At 36.9% G+C, this 9,031-nt stretch overlaps 1 long non-coding RNA gene across 3 annotated transcripts; it reads right to left on the minus strand.

Annotated features, from left to right (window-relative positions):
- Positions 1-753: 753 nt before the first annotated feature.
- On the minus strand, positions 754-4,289 carry LOC137580211 (uncharacterized). Of its 3 annotated transcripts, XR_011032972.1 has the most exons (5): positions 4,155-4,289; positions 3,932-4,099; positions 3,824-3,865; positions 1,030-1,779; positions 754-972 (listed from the first exon to the last, which is right to left on the minus strand). It is a non-coding gene; the product is annotated as an uncharacterized lncRNA (long non-coding RNA). The 3 variants fall into 3 exon arrangements; XR_011032973.1 differs by lacking the exon at positions 3,824-3,865 and having other exon boundaries at positions 4,014-4,099; XR_011032974.1 differs by lacking the exons at positions 3,824-3,865; positions 3,932-4,099 and having other exon boundaries at positions 4,155-4,287.
- Between the last annotated feature and the right edge of the window lie 4,742 nt (positions 4,290-9,031).

A 9,031-nucleotide genomic window follows, 5' to 3' on the forward strand; every position in this document is an offset into this window, starting at 1 on the left:
ACAGATTACTCATGTTGGCTTTTTAGTTTCTTCTCCCGAATAAAGTTCGTAACTTATTCGTAGCTTTGATTCTCACTGATATAAATCGTTAAATATATCACTTCATTACTTTACTATTCAAAACCGTGCCCTGGACCCATAACCTGTTGAGGGGGGAGGGGACGCACAACCCGAATAACGCAGGCAGAACAAAAAGAATAGTAACACGTCCGTACAACTCAGAAGTTTATTAGAGACTAACATAATGCGCGTGCCAGTAATTCAGTTGGGCAAGCGCAGTATTCAAAATAAAAAAAGAGATAGATAGATGTATGCGTTCATTGCTCTGGAAAGTTCTTGAACATTACTTTTTTAACATGTACATATTAATTTGTCTTGTGTTCTTATTTTACAATATCACTGTGCAGACATTTTTCTACCTAACAAGACTTAGTAATAAGGTAGATACCGACAACTACGCTTATTTATACAGGCATTTATTAGGGACAAATCAGTGTATAGCTTCACGTTACAGAGTGCGGACGTGCAAAAATAAGTAGCTGATGTAATCACACTTAAATGTTAGTTTAATCTAAAATGTTGTTTGTTATAAGCATTGCTCTACACAAACGTTAATTTTGGAAAAAACAAAATAATTTTTGGAATCCAAATTGTGCATAAAACATAGTTAGGATCTCAACTCGGTTCAAAGAGGATTTTTACATTGATATGGAGATAATATATGAAATATGGAATCTATGTTAGTCTATTCGTGTATATCTTCCATCAGTGTGGCTTAATCCTTTCATAAACCACTTCGAAGCGATTTCAAGTTGCCTTGATTTGTCATCATTAGTGTTCACGCCACTGAGTGAACAGCAGGGAGTGAGTGGTAGGAATGTTTTTCCAAAAGCGAATACGGTTACACCAACCACCCGCACTTTTAACTCCAGTTTTACTTTAGCCCGAAACATTTCGTGGGTGAATACTTGCCTGTAAATGAATCATTGTGTTTAAACACAAAACTAGGTTAAAACTAAATTTAATTACTTGTACCAAATCGTTTTAGTATTCTGGGCCTATTTTAGTTTATTTATCACAGTATCATCGAATGTAATGATATATATATGGAATCGGATTATTATGACTTATTCCATATTTCAGGCAATTTAACCTCATTGAAACCGTATTCGACTTGTTTTGGAAATCTTTTGCTTGTCCTCGTTGATGATCTGCTGACTCTTAGCTTGCGCTGAACTGGTGGTGCACTCAAGCGATTCTCAATTGTGGTCTCTCGCTAAGTTGCATGGTAGCAGCCGGTTTCAAAGTCTTCGATTAGGTAATTTTAATTAGTCCGCTTGGCATTGCGAATGAGCTTAAGATCTCCACTAAGAGAGTGCGTTTACTTTTTGCCGGGGTATCATAATTAACTGCAGCAGATGCTTGTTAATTTAATCAAAAAGAACTTGTAAACCCGACGATCACATAGCAAATGATCCTGAAGAATACACTTTATGAGCAAGTGTACGGGAATATCCTACTGCCCATACTTGCGATGGAAACTCATCTTCAGTAATCAGAATTTCTGTATATGATCAAAATCCGTAGAGGTTGCCCATTTCACTTTCTTCATCAGATTTAAAGATATCAAAGAGCTAAAAATAGGCCGGAACACAAGTCATTTAGATGCATATAATTTGAATTCAGTTTTCCATTTATCCACTCCGGATGCTCAGTTCGGGGTATATAACGGCCATCGAATGGATTGCTGGTCGCAGTAACATTTCTTTTCGACATAAACTGAAAGGATTATTAGGATTAGGAGAACTGAAAGTAAAGCAATTCTAGTAATAAAGAAAAGACAAGTTCGCAAAGCACGGCACGCATACACATACGGTTTATATAGAGCTGCGCTTGTGTGTATGCACGTAGTAGCAGCGTTGAGCAGAGCCGATCTACATCGGTATCTAATCTTATATATATAATGAAGTAAGTCGACTCGCCGACTTGGGTTTCACCAGGTGAAACAAATATTTAAAATTTCGAAAACCAGATGAATGTCTATTTAATTGTTTTCATACTATGTGCTATCTCGCTCACTCTACAAACACACGAGCACTCTAGCGCCGCCACTAGCCAACGGCCAATACTGGCCTTATGCACCGCGTAGTAAAATACGTTCATACTCATATTTTGCATGTTTCTTGTCCGATTTGGTAGTTTGGTAGAAATAGTTAAGGTAATTTAGTCTGGCGAATTTGAATGCGAAATCAAAAACTACAGAAGGAAATCGGTTTTTTCTAAATTTCGGAGGCGAAAGTCGACATGGCAAAATATGAAAAGATGTATACTCTGCGCGCATACTAAGCCAGTGTATATCCTATCACTTTTCTTTAATTTGAGGGGTCGGAAGTGCTAGTGTCAAAATTTTTAAAAAGCCAATATCTGATTGAGCTATCTACATACCAAATTTAATGTTTGTAGCTGTCATAGTTTTTAAGAAAATCTGTTTTATGTAAATTCTGGGAGCGGAAGGGGCGTGGCAAAAAGTACAACCAATTAGTTTCTGCGCGCTAACTAAACGAAAATATAAACCAAATTAAATGTCTCTAGCTGTTATACTTTTTAAGAAAAATAGTTTTATGTGATTCTTTTATGTGATACATTTACATACTACATGAGTATACATAACAAATTTGGTGTCTCTTTGGTATCTTATAGCCTCCGAGATCTGCGTGTTTATGCAGACGGACGGACAAACGGACAGACGGACGTAGCTAGATCGACTCGGCTTATAAAGTCGGAGAAGCTTTCTTCTGCCTGTTACATACAGTTTAGAGACTTTAATATACCATTTCACCCTCCTACACTCATAGTGTATGGTATAAAAAGTCATCAGTTATTGATCAGTTATTGATTTGTTGTATTTGTCTCTGCTCCGAATAGCAAAATACACCTTAAGAACAATAAATAATTGCCGGAAATCCGTTAAAACAAGTAATTTTTTTCGCCTAAACAAACTTTGAGTTCACTGTTATTTTAATATCACTATATCGATAATTTTGTTTTGTGCAGTGACATAATAAAACGAAGAAGGGCATTGATTCGTGCTTCTCAAACAAGAGAAGCAGCCCTTGAAACGGTTAGGTTAGAAAGAAGAAATATTCGAGCTTATCATACATATGAACAGAGAAATAAACTTCGAAGAAATGGTTTTAGTATTGATTGGAATTCAGCAGACTTTATATATGATTGTACCAACGACTACAGCTTCCATCGATTAGTTTGTATTGGTGCTATGAACTATGTCTGCCAGCATTTTGGCACATTGCTGGTGAAACGCCTGGTTTGTGCTGCCTTAATGGTGAAGTAAAATTTCCATTATTGGTCCCACAACCAACACTAGAATGACGGAATTTTCTAGCAAACACTCAAAAATACAGTTAAACGTGAACGTGAATATGATCCGCATGAACTAATTTAATTAGTTTAATGGAATTTAGCACTGCTAAATCCAATTAAACTATCTATCTGGTGATGATTTCTCTAAGCAATTGCTGAGTATTTGTAATAGCCGTGTTCCTGCTGACGAATAGAGCGGGTAAATATCATTTTCCCAAAATTTGTCAATTTCGACTCATCAAAACACGAGCTTAATAACAAAGTATTCCCGGATATCATACCGTAAAGACAAGCAATTGACTTGTCATTCGACATCGACCGTAAAGACAAGCAATTGACTTGTCATTCGACATTGTTTGTGTTGAAACCAAAAGCTGAATTCGAATGGGACAAAATATTGTGGGGGTGAGAAAGTCCACGCAATCGGATTATAGCCACTCACTTCCACTCACTGCTTTTCATCCGCGTAACACTGCTTTGCAAACTAAGAATTTGAATTCAGAGAACTATTAATAAACATTAGAAAACCTGAATAATTTAGTTTTTTTACTTTTTACAATGGGTAATATAATTTCGTAAGGAACATAAAAACCTAGAATGGTGGTAGTTTGCTTCCGCAATGAACTGTATACTTTTGGGAGTTTAATAGTCCTGTAGGATGAGATGGTCAGCCACATTAGAAGATTAAATCAATAAGTACCGCCCGTATCGGCAATCCCTAAGGACCAAGTCAGTTAAATACCTAAATCGCTTAAAAATTATGTTACACTTACCGAACTTTAACAAAATATTTCACGTTTCGCTTTTTTACAAAAAAAACATTTTCAATTTTGAAAAACTTGTAAAGGACGAAAACTACAAGATAGAAAAAAAAATAATATTATTTAAAAGAAGTGTTTGACTGTGATATTTTTTAGAAATGATTTTTAGTAGGTTGAGTTCGAGGGCCTTAATTTTTAAGGCATGGATTGCTTTGATCTTGAACAAAGGACTACTAAGATAAACGATTTTAAATCCCATTTTTGTAAATTTTGAAGTAAAGTAATCGATTAAAAAACGTGGTAATGTATTACATTAACCCTTACTTTATTGGCAAAATTACTGAAATGTGTTATTCACAGATTAATTCAGTTTCTTTTTTTATTAATGTGTGAAAATGCTTATTTATTTTATGAATAAATTTTATCTATTATCGACTAAATTAATCGAAGGAAAATATGACAGCTCAATCGTTATGTTGATCTTTAAATATATAACAATATAATGAGTGAGAAATAATATAGTGCTAAAACGACGAATAAGAAGAACAAATTTATGTAAAAATGATTTTCTTTAGAAAATCTGAGATCTGAAAGAATAAAACAAACGTGTTCTAAGGGTTTAACGCGGTTCCACGAATTTGTAAAACGTTTAACATTTCGACAAATTGTGAATTTCAAGTTCATATTTTGTAATCTGAAAAGGGGAAATTTACTACCTGATGCTAACTTTAATACCGTGAATGACGAAAGCGACAACGAAGAAGATGGTAATAATGAAGTTAACGATAATTATGTACAAGATGAAAGAGACAAAATCAACCCTTCAGTAGCCAGTTTTCCAATTCAAGACGTTCCGATTCAAAGTGTTCTCAGATTTTCTTTAAATTTTTATAACGTTGAAGATCCAATTAAATCGTTTAATGGTGAAGATACCCTTTCCATTAAAGTATAAATTAATGAATTCGATGATCTTGTAACCATAGTTTTTGGAATGATTTACAAATGTTTATATTTGCAAAACTGTCATTAAAAGGATTACATATAAAAGCTTTTTGTTGCGAGCGAGCGAGGTATTTCTAACTGGTTAAAACTAAAAAAGGCGCCTTTCAATGAATTCAAGTCAACTACGAACAGTGCTCAATTGCAAGAAATGATGGCTGATCGGAAAATGAGGAAAAAAGCCATGTGTTCAATCAAACAACCATTCGTAATTGTCGGAATGATTTACAAATGTTTATATTTGCATACCGGTCATTAAAAAAATTAGCAAAGCTTTTTATTGCGAGCAAGCGATGTATTTCTAACTGGTTAACAGAAAAGTGAAAAGGTACAGCCGCTTTTTGTGAAAGTAAAAACCAAGTTAAAAAGGGTTTTGAATGCAACATATTTGGCCAAATTGGCAGAGTGTCCCAAGAAACTGGAAAAACGCGAAGTGAGTAATACACGAAAACTAATAATCGACCGTTTAAAGATGAATGCTTTGATTGACACTGGAAGTAAATACAATCTTATGTCCGAAAAGACTTATAAAAGAATACAACAGCCAAAGCAATGTGAGTGCAACATATTAATAATCGGGAAGAGTGCTACGCATAGAACGAAGCATCTCCGACCATACAAAGTATATATATTCTTAATCAGCACGACGAGACGAGTTCAAATAGCCATGTCCGTCCGTCCGTCCATCCGTCTGGATCAACGCAAACTCCTCCTAGACCGTAAGAGCTACAGTGCTTTTTATTGCACGTAGGCTTGTATATACTGCAGGGGTTGTATATCTCGGATTCAGCCGGATCGGACCACTATATCATATAGCTCCCATACAAACCCCAAAGTCACGAACAGTGACTTTTCTCAATAACTTCGTTATTTTCTATGCTATTATCGTGAAACTTAATATTAGAGAGTTTTTACGCCTATAAACTACTGTGCCGAATTTGATCAAGATCAGATGACTATATCATATAGCTCCCATAGGAACGATCGGTCGAAAACAGTGACTTTTGTAAATAACTTCGTGTCGTTTAACGCAATTGTTTTCAAATTAAACATTCGTTAGTAAAATATATCTGTTAATGACTGTGCCAAATTTGATCAAGATCGGATGACTATAACATTTAGCTCCCATAGGAACGATCGGTCGAAAACAGTGACTTTTGTAAATAACTTCGTTACTTTTAACGGGATTGCTTTCAAAGTAAACATTTCTTAATTTAATATATCTGTTAATCACTGTGCCGAATTGGATAAAGATCGGGTGACTATATCATATAGCTCCCATAGGAACGATCGGTGGAAAACAGTGACTATGATCAATATCTTCGTTATTTCCTATGATTGTAGGCCATTCTATCGCGAACATAAGCCTTTTTAGATAAAACGTTCTTCCACATTGATGGCTAATAGGCAAAGAAAGTTGCAAGAGTATACAAACTTTGACGCGGACGAAGTTAGCCCCGGCCCTCTGGTTTTTATTTTGAGACGCTTATTAACTTCATTTGGATTTATTCTTAATAGTATGTTTTACAATATTCTTATTGTCGGCGTGGTCTTTTTTCAAGTGTGTCCGTATCTTGCTAAACTGAGAATACATTGAAATAATCGAAACTAAATGTATTGATCTTGTTTGAGGCATCTTACTACGGTACAAATAAGCTACGACATAATGACCCATAGTGCGGAATCCCTATTTTGAGCACGATCCTTCTCATCGTAGCGCTTAACTTATATTTTGCATTGACGGTTGACCGGGCGACTACGCGGACAACTCCATCTTCACCTGGAAAAACTTTCATAACTCGACAGAGCGGCCATTCGCCGCGCGGGGTGTTGTCTTTCATTACAACTATGTCGTCGATCTCCAAGTTTGGTACATCTTTATGCCATTTCTCCCGAGGTATAAGTGTGGGAAGATATTCTTTGATGAAACGTTTTGTGACGAGTCACGTTATCGCTGTAATCTAAACTACGCCCATGTAGGGCCCTTTTCATTTTTACTTTTATTTTTGATACGCCCATGGAGGGCACATTAAATATCCCAACATCAACATAAGTAGGCAGAGCAATGGTGGGTTTGAAGAATTAGGAGAAAATTACTTCGCCAGTGACCACGAGAATGCAAAGTTCAACAAGTGAATCCAACAGCAGGAGTAAAAAAATCGAGTGAAATACCAGGATTAGCAGGTGATCCCATGTCCTAAGACCCCCTTTTTTTTGCTCGAGTGCGGTAGCGACCCAAATTACAAAAGATGTTCAGAATTAGTTAATTATCAATAAACTCTATACTATTATCGTTTAACACACTTAGCATTATTTCTTTATTTGTTACCAAATTTATGTCTACCCTTTCCCTTCCCTTTTCCTTGGCAACTTAACTATTTGAGTGGAGCCGAATGATCAGCGGACTTCGGCAGGATGAGTTATTCTCCTGCAGACGAACTCAGTCGCTGATCTCCAGGCTGAGTCACTCAAGGTGAAGAGGCAACGGATATTGGCCAAGCGGGCTTCGCTTGGCAGACGAGATCAGTCGTTGCAGTTCCTCATCACCATCCCTTTCTAATAACCCCAATAACATTTTCTTTTACGCTTCCCTTTCCTCGTCCAAGAGGCAAAGGATCTTGTCCAAGCGGGCTTCGCTTGGCATACAAGATCAGTCGTTGCTACTCCTCTTGGACTCTCCTCCTACCCCTTTCCATTCCCTTTCCTCGTATTCATGTGGTCTCAGTCTCATATCCTAATACTCATCAAGGTCTCCAGGTCAAATAAATGTTCTGTAGACGGGAATCTGGGACTGAGAGCTGTACCCCAGCCAGAGCTTCCTTACAGATGGCGCCCGAGCAGGGACCTTGATGAGTATTATGAGGAAAATGTTAAATTATATAAATATATGTATGCACATTTATAGATATATATATGTGGGAATGGGTCGAGAGACGAGAAGCGGTCGATTGTACTGAACCAGTTCAGAGGTGCATAATTTAAAGTTTATCAACGATATCGATGACAAACCATCGATATCAATTGAGAAAAAGAGTTTTATGGCGTCAAGTTTTGTCGACCGGTTGTGTTCCTCGTGGCTGCTCGAATAAGAAGAGTGTAGTTATGTGGTAATTAAGTGATAAATGTATAAAGAAATAATGTTGAATAAAACTGATTGATTGTGAGAAAAAACGGCCTAGAAATTCGGGAGGAAAAAGTGGGATTGCACTAACAGTCCCACAAATTGGTGTCAGAAGTGAGATATGTACATTTACATAGTGCATCGAACTTACGTGCATTTAAAAGATGTTTTTAAATAAAGAACACTAATAATTAAAACAAATCGTTCGAAGCGAAAAATTCATTAAAATTGAGTCGCCAAAGACAGAAAGTTCGAAAAAAAATGTACAAAGCGCGGTAAAAAAAAAAAAAACCACCCCAGTTGATGAATGCTTGTATGTTAGAGAGAGACAGCGAAACGTCCAAGTTCAAGTGAGAGTGAAAAGTTTGGAGGTGCGAACAGTACAGAACCCTGAAGTTTGCGTGGCAAAGAGGCTGAAAACGCAAAAAGATTGACGATCGTTGGAATTTTGCACAAATTTACGTGGTAATGAGGCTGATATAGCGTAATTTTGGTAAATGTGTTGGAGTATCGTCGTGGGAACTATTCACTGAGATGGTAGATTTATGTGGCAAATGGCCTGGAACATAGAATCTATGTGGTGAGCAGCTGTACCTACAGTGGGAAATTCTTGAGAATTGGCGGCAAGAGAAGCTACAACAATTGGCGGCAAGAGCGAGAAAGCATTAGACGCACAAGTTTGGCGGCGTCAGTGGAAAAATTTGTACAAGAGCGAGGCATCGGCATTGGCGTCACGAGCGAGACATCGGCATTGGCGTCACGAGCGAGA

Source organism: Drosophila tropicalis, unplaced genomic scaffold, assembly GCF_018151085.1.
Source record: "Drosophila tropicalis isolate 14030-0801.00 unplaced genomic scaffold, ASM1815108v1 contig_832, whole genome shotgun sequence".
Classification (NCBI taxonomy): domain Eukaryota; kingdom Metazoa; phylum Arthropoda; class Insecta; order Diptera; family Drosophilidae; genus Drosophila; species Drosophila tropicalis.